Below are 12,826 nucleotides of genomic sequence, written 5' to 3'. Positions count from 1 at the left end.
AGAGTTTCCATTGTGGCGCAGTGGTTAACGAATCCGACTAGGAACCATGAGGTTTCAGGTTTGATCCCTGGCCTTGCTCAGTGGGTTAAGGATCTGGCATTGCCGTGAGCTGTGGTGTAGTAGGTTGCAGACGTGGCTCGGATCCCCTGTTGCTGTGGCTCTGGTGTGGGCCAGTGGCTGCAGCTCCATTTCGACCCCTAGCCTGGGAACCTCCATATGCCACGGGAGTGGCCCAAGAAATGGCAAAAAGACAAAAAAAAAAAGAAATATGACTAAAAAAAAATAATAATAATCTAAAATAAATGCTGAACTGTTCAGATCCAATGGGCACAGCATATTCCAAGGTGAAAAAATGATCCAGAATTGCCAAAACCAAGACAAATTCTGATGAAGTCATTGCGTTAAAAAAAAGGAGACTTCTATTTCCATCTGATGAAAATGTAACACTCAGTGGAGTTCCTGTTGTGACACAGCGGAAATGAATCCAACTAGGAACCATGAGGTTGTGGGTTCAATCCCTGGCCTTGCTCATTGGGTTACGGATCTGGCATTGCCATGAGCCGTGGTGTAGGCTGGCAGCTGTAGCTCTGATTGGACCCCTAGCCTGGGAATCTCCGTATGCCATGGGTGCGGTCCTAAAAAGCAAAAAAAAAAAAAGAGAGAGAGAGAGAGAGAGGAAGAAAATGGAAAATGTAACACATACTTTTTCTAATTCACAGGTAAGCTCACAAGAAAGCAGAGGAAATGCTCAGAAGCCCAGAGCAAAGGAGGAGCTAAAAACCCAGAAGTAAGCAAGAGTTAATGCTACAGCTGACCTTGGAAAGGGGTGGTTTCTAATCTCAGGAAACAAAGGGCTTCAGTTTTTAGGGACCAGTTGAGAATAAATGAGCCTTTATATCTGCAAGTAGCTGGGTATTGGAAAGCCCCTCTGTGTGAAGCAAAGACCCTCGAAGTACTGCTCCCTTAGAGAAAGAATGGCCTGAAAGAAAAATATCCCACTAGCAAGATAAGAAGATTACAAGGAAGCTTATATAGCTTGACCCTGGGCTCTGGATGGGGAAAAATAATTTTCCTAGAGAAATTTTAACCATGAGTCTGCCTTCATGCAGATTCGGAGTTTTAGTTCACATGGCTGGCATAGTTCAGAAAATCTCAAAACAAGAAATTAGCATAAAGAGTGGTGCTAACCTGGTAATGGCCTGGGGTACTTGATAAAAACAAAATGACTTTGAAGGCCCACACTTTTTTTTTCTTTTTTCTTTTCTTTTTTTTTTAAACCACCTCAGCTGTGGCATCTGGAAGTTCCCAGGCTAGGAATCGAATCGGAGCTATCTATGGCTGCTGGCCTATGCCACAGCCACAGCAATGTGGGATCCAAACCCAGTCTGTGACCTACACCATAGCTCACAGCAACTCTAGATGCTTAACTCACCAAGTGGGGCCAGGGATGGAACCAGAATCTTCATGGATACTAATCAAGTTCATTACCATTGAGCCACAATGGGAGCTCCTGGAGGCCCACACTCTTAAAATAGATTAAGCAGGATTTTCCTGAAAAAAACTGAGATTGAAATTTGAAAAATTATATAAAACAATTTTGCAGAAAAAATATATACATATATAATTTACCAACATTGACTATCAGAGAAAAATCTGAAGACCTAGAACTTTTTTTATTTTCCCCTCAGCTGCACCCACAGCATGCGGAAGTTCTGGAGCCAGGGATCAGACCCACAGAGCAGCAGTGACAACACCGGATCTTTAACCCACTGCATCACCAAGAAACTCCCGAAGACCTATAACTATTAAAGATTTTTTTTTTTTTTTTTTTTTTTTGCTCTTTTTGCCTTTTCGATGGCCGCTCCCGCGGCATATGGAGGTCCCCAGGCTAGGGGTCGAATCAGAGCTGGTAGCCGCTGGCCTACACCACAGCTACAGCAACGCCAGATCCTTAGCCGACTGAGCAAGGCCAGGGATCAAACCCGCAACCTCAGGGTTCCTAGTCAGATTCGTTAACCACTGCACCACGACGGGAACTCCTATTAAAGAAATTTTTAAAAAAGAAAAGAAATTAAGAAAATCATGGACTTGGAGAAAAGACTTGTGGCTGCCTGATGGGAGGGGGAGGGAGTGGGAGGGATCGGGAGCTTGGGTTTATCAGACACAATTTAGAATAGATTTACAAGGAGATCCTGCTGAGTAGCATTGAGAACTTTGTCTAGATACTCATGTTGCAACAGAACAAAGGGTGGGGGAAAAAATGTAATTGTAATGTATACATGTAAGGATAACTTGATCCCCTTGCTGTACGGTGGGAAAATAAAAAATAAAAAATAAATTTAAAAAAATTAAAAAAAAAGAAAAGAAAAGAAATTGATCAGTAGTATAAATCTACACAATAAAGATTTTAAAAATGAAAATAAAATAGACCCAGGTGGTTCTTATGGGTAAATTTATCAAATAACCAAGAAAAAGAAAATCTTGTACAGACTTGCATTTCCAGAAAACAGAAGAAAAGAAAAAACGGAAATAATGCCCGGTTTACCTTTTGTAGCAGATATGAAATAACCTTTACTGTAAAGACTGCTGGTTCCCCATTACCAATTCTCCTCTTACTTTTCAGAACTCTTACATTTAAGTTCAAATAAAGGCCACACTCCTCAACCTTCCTTGCAGCAGGGGTAGTAGCCACAGGACGAAGCTCTGACCTGGAGAAGTAGACAGAAATGATGTAACTGAGCAGAACCTTATGGAGTCACCCCAGGGCAAATCCCCCCCAGGTCCTCTGCCTACTTCTCCTTTGTAGAAAAGCCTTAGCCTCCCAGGACTCCCAGGCCTCCCAGGCCTCACTCAAGAGTTAAGGATGAGAAGAATGTGAACACAAAATAACAAAAGATAGCAGTAGGGCCAGGAGAACTGGTAACAATTTAAACAAAAGGTCAGCCCTAAGGCAGTCACAAAATCCTTAGCTCCTTCCTCAAGGACCTAAGATAACAGTGTCTGATGCACATTCCTGAGTTGGTGTGCAGATATTAAAACCACCACCAGAGGGAAAAAGCTAACTGCGTGATGACCAGACTGTAGCCATAATATAAGCTGCTCCATCTTGAGCAGTACGGAATCTATGACTTCCATAATTCCAGAAACTGGCCTCAAGGAAAAGGAAACAGGGAGTTCCTGTCGTGGCTCAGCGGTAATGAACCCAACTAGGAATCATAAGGCTGCAGGTTCAGCCCCTGGCCCGGCCCAGTGGGTTAAGGATCCAGCGTTGCTGCGAGCTGTGGTGCAGCTTGAAGATGCAGCTCAGATCCCACCTTGCTATGGCTATGGCGTAGAGTTCGACCCCGAGCCTGGAAACTTCCATATGCCACATTTGCAGCCCTAAAAAGCAAAAAAAGGAAAAGACCCTAGAGTTGTAGATTAACTGCCATTAAAACAGTCAAAACGGGGAGTTCCCGTCGTGGCGCAGTGGTTACTGAATCCGACTAGGAAACATGACGTTGCGGGTTTGATCCCTGCCCTTGCTCAGTGGGTTAACAGACCCAGCGTTGCCGTGAGCTGTGGTGTAGGATGCAGACTCGGCTCGGATCCTGCGTTGCTGTGGCTCTGGCATAGGCCAGTGGCTAGAGCTCGGATTATACCCCTAGCCTGGGAACCTCCATATGCCGTGGGAGCGGCCCAAGAAATGGCAAAAAGACAAAAAACAACAACAACAACAACAAAAAAAACAGTCAAAACTGGAGTTCCCGTGGTGGCTCAGCAGAAACGAATCCAACTAGGAACCATGGGGTTGCGGGTTTGATCCCTGGCCTCGCTCAGTGGGTTAAGGATCCAGCGTTGCTGTGAGCTGTGCTGTAGGTCGCAGATGCGGTTCAGATCTGGCATTGCTGTGGCTGTGGTGTAGGCTGGCAGCTACATCTCCGATTAGACCCCTAGCCTGGGAATCTCCATATGTCGCGGGTGCAGCCCTAAAATGACAAAAGACCAAAAAAAAAAAAAAAAAAAAAAAAAAACAGTCAAAATGATGCTGCCCAGAGCACTGCATGGCCAGTTTTGAAATGACTCATGACTCTCCGAGCTGACCGTGCTGTTCTACATGGAGCCCCCGCCAGCACACCCCTGAAACTTTGCAGGTTTTCCTTATAAAATCTTTTCCCCTTTAACTAACAACTTGCAAGTGGTTTGGGGGATGTTAATCGGCCATCTTCCCAAGTTGCCAGTTTCCTAATAAAGCATCTGACTTTTTCTACTAACCCTTGTCTATTGAATATTGACTTTAGAGCAACAAATGCTGAACCTGAGTTTCATGACAGCTCTGACAGTAACAGTGATATATGCCAACTTCTTTTTTAATTTAATTTTTATTTTATATTGGAGTTTAGTTGATTTCCGGTGTCATGTTAGTTTCAGGTGTACAACAAAGTGATTCGGTTATCCACATACTTTTTCTTTTTTTTTTTTTTTTTGCCTTTTCTAGGAGGTTCCCAGGCCAGGGGTCTAATTGGAGCTGTAGCCACCAGCCTACACTAGAGCCACAGTAACTTGGGATCCAAGCCATCTCTGCAACCTACACTGCAGCTCACAGCAACACCAGATCCTCAACCCACTAAGCAAGGCCAGAGATCGAACCCACAACCTCATGGTTCCTAGTCGGATTCGTTAACCACTGAGCCACGACGGGAACTCCTGGCCATTCTTTTTCAGATTCTTTTCCCATATAGGTTATTACAGAATATTGAGTAGAGTTCCCTATTATACAGTGGGTCCTTGTTGATTATCCTTTTTTTTTTTTTTTTTAAATGGCTGCCCCTGTGGCATATGGAAGTTCCTCGGTCAGGGGTTGAACTCGCATCTCCAAGCGACCTGAGCCCCTGAAGTCAGATTCTTAACCCACTGCACCATGGTGGGAACTCCAGTTACCTATATTACATATACTGTTGTGTGTATGTTAATTCCAAACTCCTCATTTATCCCTCCCTGCCCCCACATTTGGTAACCATAAATTTGCTTTTGAAGTCTGTGAATTTGTTTCTGTTTTGTAAATACATTCATTTGTGTCTTTTTTTAGAGATAACATATAATATTTAATATAATATTTGTCTTTCTCTGTCTGACTTACTCCACTTAGTATGGTAATCTCTAGGTCCATGCATGTTTATGCAACTTCTGATTCAAGCCCTTAATGGGAGAGAACAGGCCATTGGTTCACTGTTTAGAGTTCAAATGAGCCATTTGGACCATACAAACTAGGGACAGCTGAGCAGAACCACCAACCCAGCCCTAGTCCACAAACCTTCAGATAGTACATGACAAAGAAATTAACTTCTTCCTCCTTCGAGCCACTGTTAGTTTTGGTATTTGTTACACACAGCCAAATTTGTGTACTAAGTAAATCACCCTAGATCCTAAAACCAGAAATGTACCATATGAGAAAGGAAAATTAGAAGGCAATCTCAATGACGAATGCAGAGATGGCTTTAACATTATAAAATATATCAACAAATTGAAAATTAAAATTATATGGTTAGCTCAGTAGATCGTAGAATAAATTCAATACCTATTCATAATTAGAATTCTTAGTAATCTAGGAATAAAAGAAATATATATATATATATATATTTTTTTTTTTTTTTCTTTTAGGGCCACACCCGCAGCATGTGGAAGTTCCCAGGCTAGGGATCTAATCAGAGCTGTAGACTCCAGCCTATGCCACAGCCACAGCCACAGCCACACAGGACCCGAGACACATCTGCGACCTGCACCACAGCTCACAGCAATGCCAGACCCTTAACCCACTGAGCGAGGCCAGGGATCAAACCCACAACCTCATGGTTCCTAGTCAGATTCGTTTCCGCTGCATCACAACAGGAATTCCTAGAAAGAAATATCTTGACCAACAAAGGGTATCTATCAAAAACCTACTACAATTTCGTTCCTTTCTTTCTTTTTTTTAGGGCCAAACCTGTGGCATATAGCAGTTCCCAGGCTAGGAACTGGGATCCATAACCCACTGAGAGAGGCCAGGAATCGAACACACTTCTCATGGATTCTAGTCATGTTCATAACACACTGAGCCACAAGAGGAACTCCACAATTTCTTTTTCTTTTCTTTTTTTTTTTTTTTCTTTTTATGGCCACACCTGCAGCATGTGGAGGTTCCCAAGCTAGGGGTCTAATCGGAGCTACAGCTGCCAGCCTACGCCACAGCCACAGCAACGCCGGATCCTTAACCCACTGAGCAAGGCCAGGAATAGAACCAGCAACCTCATGGTTAGGATTTGTTTCCTCTGCGCCATGATGGAAACTGCACACAATTTAATTCGTAATACTAAACGTTTTAAGTTATTCTTATTAAAATTAAGAGCAAGGAAAGGATTCCCACTATTATCACTATTATCATTTTACTCAATATTACATTGAGAATTACGGCCATTTTTCTTAAGGTCTAAGGATTAGGGGAAAAAAAAAATCACAAGATGATATGATTGCCTCCATGGAAAGACAAGAACCCTGACAGCTGACTACAAACAGAGCAGCATAAAAGCCCTGTTGGAATAAGAAGCTGATGAAAATGGGTGTGGTCTGAGCTGGGAGCCAAGCCGCCCCCTCCAGATCCCCAGAGCTGAAGGATTACAACCTAAAGAGACTCTTCCCAGACCTGTGTTTTATTTTATTATTATTTTTTTTAATATTTAGTTTTTTATTTTTTTACAGAATAAAATACATACATTTACACACAATTACATTCACACAGATTATTATAACACGGATCTTAAGAAACAGATTAAGTGACTCCCTCTGGAGAAGTGGAATGGAAAATATGCTGAGACAAATAGGAAATTTATTCTATACTTTATCCCAATTTTATGGCTTTCATCTTTACTACTTAGTTTTATCTATTACATTTCAATTTTTCTTTAAAAATTAGCACTATATTAAATTGTTATATTATGCAACTAAAATTTATAAAGAAGAAAGCCTTATATACCACTAAATATTTTATATAGCATAGTAAAAAGAATAACTTAACTGGTAAGCATAACAAAAATAATACACCCTCTGAAAATAAGTAAAATATAAAATGCATACGTTGGTTAAAAAACAGTGTAACTATATAAATATGTCCTCACAATTTGTTCCATCTCATTGATTCTTCAATAAAGGCATTACACCATTCTAGGCGATGTGATAAACAAGACATTATAGACTTTACATTGTACCATGGAGAGAAATGGTTATTAATAATACAATTGTAGAACTGTATTATTTAATTGTACAGTGGCATTATTTAATTATAATTATCATAAATTCTTTGATGGAGAGGAAATCAGAATCAGATCTAAGGAGACTTCAGCATTCCAAGAATGATGTCAAATGACCCCATTCATGGTGGGTTATGCACTTATTTATTATGAGATATATTTCTTCTCCAGAGATTCCTTGTTTGTGTATAAATTGTAGATTTTTGGTTTGCAGTTATTCTGAAGTTTTGATGTAAGAGTCTATATGTATATGAGATTGTTTTAAGTTGTTGTTCTCTTAATTGCAAGTTCATCTCCAGTGTCCCGCATTTGTACCCACCTCTTCTCATGATTTCTGATTTTGATGGTATAATTGTGCATGGATGATTTCATATCTTTACTGTATATATACCTTTACTCAGACCTGTGTTTTAAATTAAACTTTGAAGGCAAATCCCTTCCCAGAATGTTGCCTAGTAGAGTGGCAGCAAAGAGAACAGTGACGCTAATTCTCTGGCATCTTTGGCTGTTCACACTGAGGCCCCCATAACCATCACCAGACATGGTAACAGAGCAATCCCTACCCTAGCTCAGGAAACACGGGCTTACAGCCAAAATTGTCAGAACCTGAAGTGTAGAGCTATGATAATGACATACAAAAAAGAGCAACCTAAACCATTTGAAACAGAATTGTTGAAACAGATGGACCGAGAATTTAAAATAAGAAATGTCTTCAAAAAAGATAAAGAACAAGTGATAGAAATAAGAACAAGAAATCGTGAAAGAGGATACATTAGGAGGATAGGAACAACACATACACACTTCTGTACATAAAATAGATAATTAGCCTGGACCTAGTATACAGCACAGGGAAATCCACTCAATAGTCTGTGATGACTAATGTGGGGGAAGGCGAATGGATGTAAGCATATGCACAGCTTTCACTTTGCTCTTCACCTGAAACTGATACAACATTGTACGTCAACTCTACTCCAATAAAAATTTTTAAATAAAATTACATTTTTTAAAAAGTCAGAAAAGAACTGAGGAGACATATTGAATATAAAAAGATATATAGTTAACATTAAGAACACGACAATTGGGAAAAAATAAAGGACGGATACAACTGAAGAACAAATGAGTGAACTGAGAGAACAAATTGAGAAAATCTTCCAGAGGCAGAAAAAAAGATTGAAGAAATAGAATTTTTTTTTATTTTTATTTTTTTGTCTTTTTGCCATTTCTTGGGCCACTCCTGCGACACATGGAGGTTCCCAGGCTAGGGGTCGAATCGGAGCTCTAGCCACTGGCCTACACCAGAGCCACAGCAACGAGGGATCCGAGCCAAGTCAGCAACCTACACCACAGCTCACGGCAATGCCAGATCCTTAACCCACTAAGCAAGGCCAGGGATCGAGCCCGACTCCTCATGGTTCCTAGTAGGATTCGTTAACCACTGAGCCACGATGGGAACTCCAAGAAATAGAATATTTTAAAAGAAGCCAAATGACATAGAGAACAGAAGTGTGATATCAGGATAATAGGATTCCCAAAAAAGAAAGAAAAAGAGAAAGAGGAGAAAAATAGCTGAAGAAATAATGGTAATACATTTCTGAGAATTAGAGAAAGGTGAAAAGTCTCAGGTTGAAAGGGCTCACAGAATGCTAACGGGGTAACTACAGAGGGGGAAAAAAACATCCAGAATCATTATATTGAAGTTTAAGAACACCAAATCAGGTAAAATTCTAAACCCCTCCAAAAGAAATGCAAAGCAACAAAAATCAAACTGACATCAGACTTCTCAATAGAAGCAGTAGATGCAAGAAGGCCAAGTAGCAATGTTTTTAAATTCTTTTTCCTTTCTTTCTTTTTTTGCTTTTTACAGCAGCACCTGCGGCATATGGAAGTTCCCAGGCTAGGGGTTGAATCAGAGCTGTAGCCACCAGCCTACACACAGCCAGAGCAACTTGGGATTCGAGCTGTGTCTGTGAACTAGCTGTGAGCTATGGTGTAGATCACAGATGCAGCTCGGATCTAGCGTGGCTGTGGCTATGGCTGTGACGGGTAGCTGCAGCTGTGATCTGACCCCTAGGCTGGTAACTTCCATATGCCCCACCTGCAGCCCTAAAAAGAAAGGAAAAAAAATAAATTAATTAATTTAAAAAAAAATATATATATATAAACTAACAAAACGTCCAGAAGAAATAAAAAAATTATGGTTAGAAATTTTAATATAATTTTCCCAGAAACAGATTGACCAAGGGGGAAAAAATAAACAAAAATATAAAATAGCTGAATAAGTTTATCAAGTTCAACCTTTTGGTATACATAGAATTCTACACCCAACAAAGAGAAAATAAACATTTTTTCCAGCAGATGTAGATCATGTAATATTGAATAAGCTCTAGGACACAAAAGAAGTCTCCATAAATTCCAAAGAATAAATATTATACAGATTTTAATTATGTTTTCTTACAATAACACCATAAAAATGCCTACTTAATAAGGTAATAGTCTTAAAGGAAACAGAAAAGAAATGAAAAAAGCCCTAGGGTTCATCAGCAGGAGTATAGATAAATAAATTAGAGCATATTTTTTAAATTAAATATGATATGGTAATGAAAACAAATGAACTCCATCAATATGGATAAATCGCTCTCTTTTTTTTTTTTGACCGAGTCTGCCTCTTGTGGAAGTCCCTGGGCCAGGGATCAAACCCAAGCCAAAGCTGTGGCCCAGCACAACTTTAAGGATCTGCAGCAACCCCAGATCCTTATCCTGCTGCACCACAAAGGGAACTTCCAAAATGTCTTATTTTAAATGAGAGAAAGTTGCAAAAGAATGTATGCATTATGTAAAGTCCAAAAACCATTTATGTATAGTGCAAAAACATGCAATACTGCATAATATATTGCTTAGGAATATGTACATATGTGATCAAAATTATTTTTTTAATCAAGGGAATCATAAATACATAATTCAGGAGGGCGGTGTAAGAGAGCGAAATTTGCCACCCCAAAATGTGTTTCTTTGGCTTGGAGAATAATTTAATTTTAAGAACTGTAAACTCAGGCAGTCTTTCCTTTTACCTCCTCCTCAGCTGCCTAACGAATTTAGATAAAAGACCTGTTCCCAAAATAAAGCTATCACCAGAGATATTGCACAGGATATGGGCTAGGTGTGGTGAGGGTGAGATCAGAGTCCACCAGTGCCCTATTGTTCCTGCATGGCCCAGCAAACATTTATTTACCAAATATTTGCTTTTCTATCTCCGACAGGAATTGTCTTCCTCCCCTTTGAAGCTCCAAACCACTGCTCCCAAATTCCTCTATTGTCTTTAGCTGAAGGTGGTATTTAAGGTGAGGTTTTGGTCATTTGGGAGAGTTACTCGGTTTTCCTGGTCTCTTCCATGTATACATATTACTAACATTTTTTTTTCTTCCTGTTAATCTAACTCATGTCAATTTTTTTTTTCTGCCTTTTAGGGCTGAACCCACGGCATATGGAAGTTCTCAGGCCAGGGGTCAAATCAGAGTTACCACTGCTGGCCTACCCCACAGCCACAGCAACACAGGATCTGAGCTGTGTCTGCAACCTACATCACAGCTCACGCAATGTAGGATCCTTAACCTACCAAGTGAGGCCAGGGATCGAACCCACAACCTCATGGTTCCTAGTCAGATTCCTTTCCACTGCACCACAATGGGAACTCTCTATCTCATGTCAATTTAACTCTTAGACCAACCGGAAGAAGCTAGAAGGGTAGAGGAAAATTTCTTCCTCCCCAACAGTGACTACAGCAGTGGAGAGGGCCTGTGCAATACAGGCTTGCACATGGGGGCCTTCCCTAGACTTGGAGGTTTTATTTGTTTAATTTTAAGTGATCTAAGGCAAATATTTTTTAACTGTTGAAATTCAACAAAGCTTATGATTAGATATTGTGCTATTTTCTGTACTTTTCTATATGCTTGAAATAGTTCATCATTAAAATAGCAGGAAAAGAAAAAGAAAAAAAGAAGAGAGTGTCTAGAAAGGCACAGACAAAGTAGAAAAATCCAGTTGCCTGAGATTTTCCCACAGAACTCAATGGCACTAAACAGCGGAGCCATGTCTACAGGGCTCAGAGAGAAAGAATGCATGACCCGAGAATTTATGCCCTGCCAAGCAGCAACAGTCTCAAGCTGAAAGAACTCAGGGAATACAGAGGCCAAGAGCCTTTTGAAGTCTAACCAACCAAATGATGACTCAAACAAAGGATGCTGGAGAGGAAGAAGCCAGGCTAAAAGGTCTGTTTGTGAGCCCTGAATTCACAGAACTAAGACCAAACTTGCATTGGAAAAAGTGGTTACAAAACAGAATGTAAATACTGTACACAATGATTTTTTTTTCCTTTTTTTTTTTTTTTTTTTTTTTTTTTTAAGGCTCTTGCCTGCAGCCTATGGAAGTTCCCAGGCTAGGGGTCAAATTGGAGATGTAGCTGTTGGCCTACACCACAGGCACAGCAATGCCAGATCCAAGCCACGTCTGTCACCTACACAGCTCATGGCAACACCGGATCCTTAACCCACTGAGCAAGGCCAGGGATCGAACCCACATCCTCATGGATACTCGTCGGGGTCCTTAGTACTGAGCCACAACAGGAACTCCTATGTTGACATTTTTAAATGGACTAATATAGCTGACAGACATCGGCACATTGTGGCAGGGAACATGGGAGTAAGTGTACATATACTATTTTCCTCATCCTTCTGGTAGAGTCCCGAGATGCTATCTAACACAAAAACATGCGGTGGTGAAGTGTTGTTTTTTTTTAATCTCTGACTCTTTTACAAATAAATATTTTTCTTTTATCTTTCTTTTCTTTTTTTTTTTTTTTTTTTTTTTTTGTCTTTTTGCCTTTTTCCAGGGCCGCTTCCTGCAGCATATGGACGTTTCCAGGCTAGGGGTCTAATCGCAGCTGTAGCCGCCAGCCTACGCCAGAGCCACAGCAACGCAGGATCCAAGCCGCGTCTGCAACCTACACCACAGCTCATGGCAATGCCAGATCCTTAACCCACTGAGCAAGGCCAAGGATCAAACCCGCAACCTCATGGTTCCTAGTTGGATTCGTTAACCACTGCGCCATGACAGGGACTCCCAATAACTATTTCACTTGATAAAAATATTTACCTGGGCAGTTTCCGCTGTGGCGTGGTGGGTTGGGATGACAACTGCAGTGGCTTGGGTCACTGTGGAGGTATGGGTTTGTTTCCCAGCCCAGCAGGGTGAGTTAAAGAATCTGGCTGTGTCATAGGCGCAGCCGTAGCTCAGATTCACTCCCTGACACAGAATCTTCCATATGTCACAGGTGTGGCCATAAAAAAAGAAAAATATTTATCTAAAAATCAGTGATTTGTTCATTTTCCCTTTGATATTTTTTCCCTTTTGTTATCTGCAAGTAAAACTTCAGTAGTACTTTTTATTATAAATAGCATGTACCATGGTTCATTTTCGTAACCTTTTTATATAAGTCTGTCAGTCTCTCCGACTGTCTAAATTGATAGAGAGCCAAATGATGGTCAACAAATGTCAGGAGTTCCCATCGT

Source organism: Sus scrofa, chromosome 4 (assembly GCF_000003025.6).
Source record: "Sus scrofa isolate TJ Tabasco breed Duroc chromosome 4, Sscrofa11.1, whole genome shotgun sequence".
Classification (NCBI taxonomy): Eukaryota; Metazoa; Chordata; class Mammalia; order Artiodactyla; family Suidae; genus Sus; species Sus scrofa.
The sequence above is the reverse complement of the archived record's forward strand: the minus strand, read 5'-3'. Positions refer to the sequence as shown.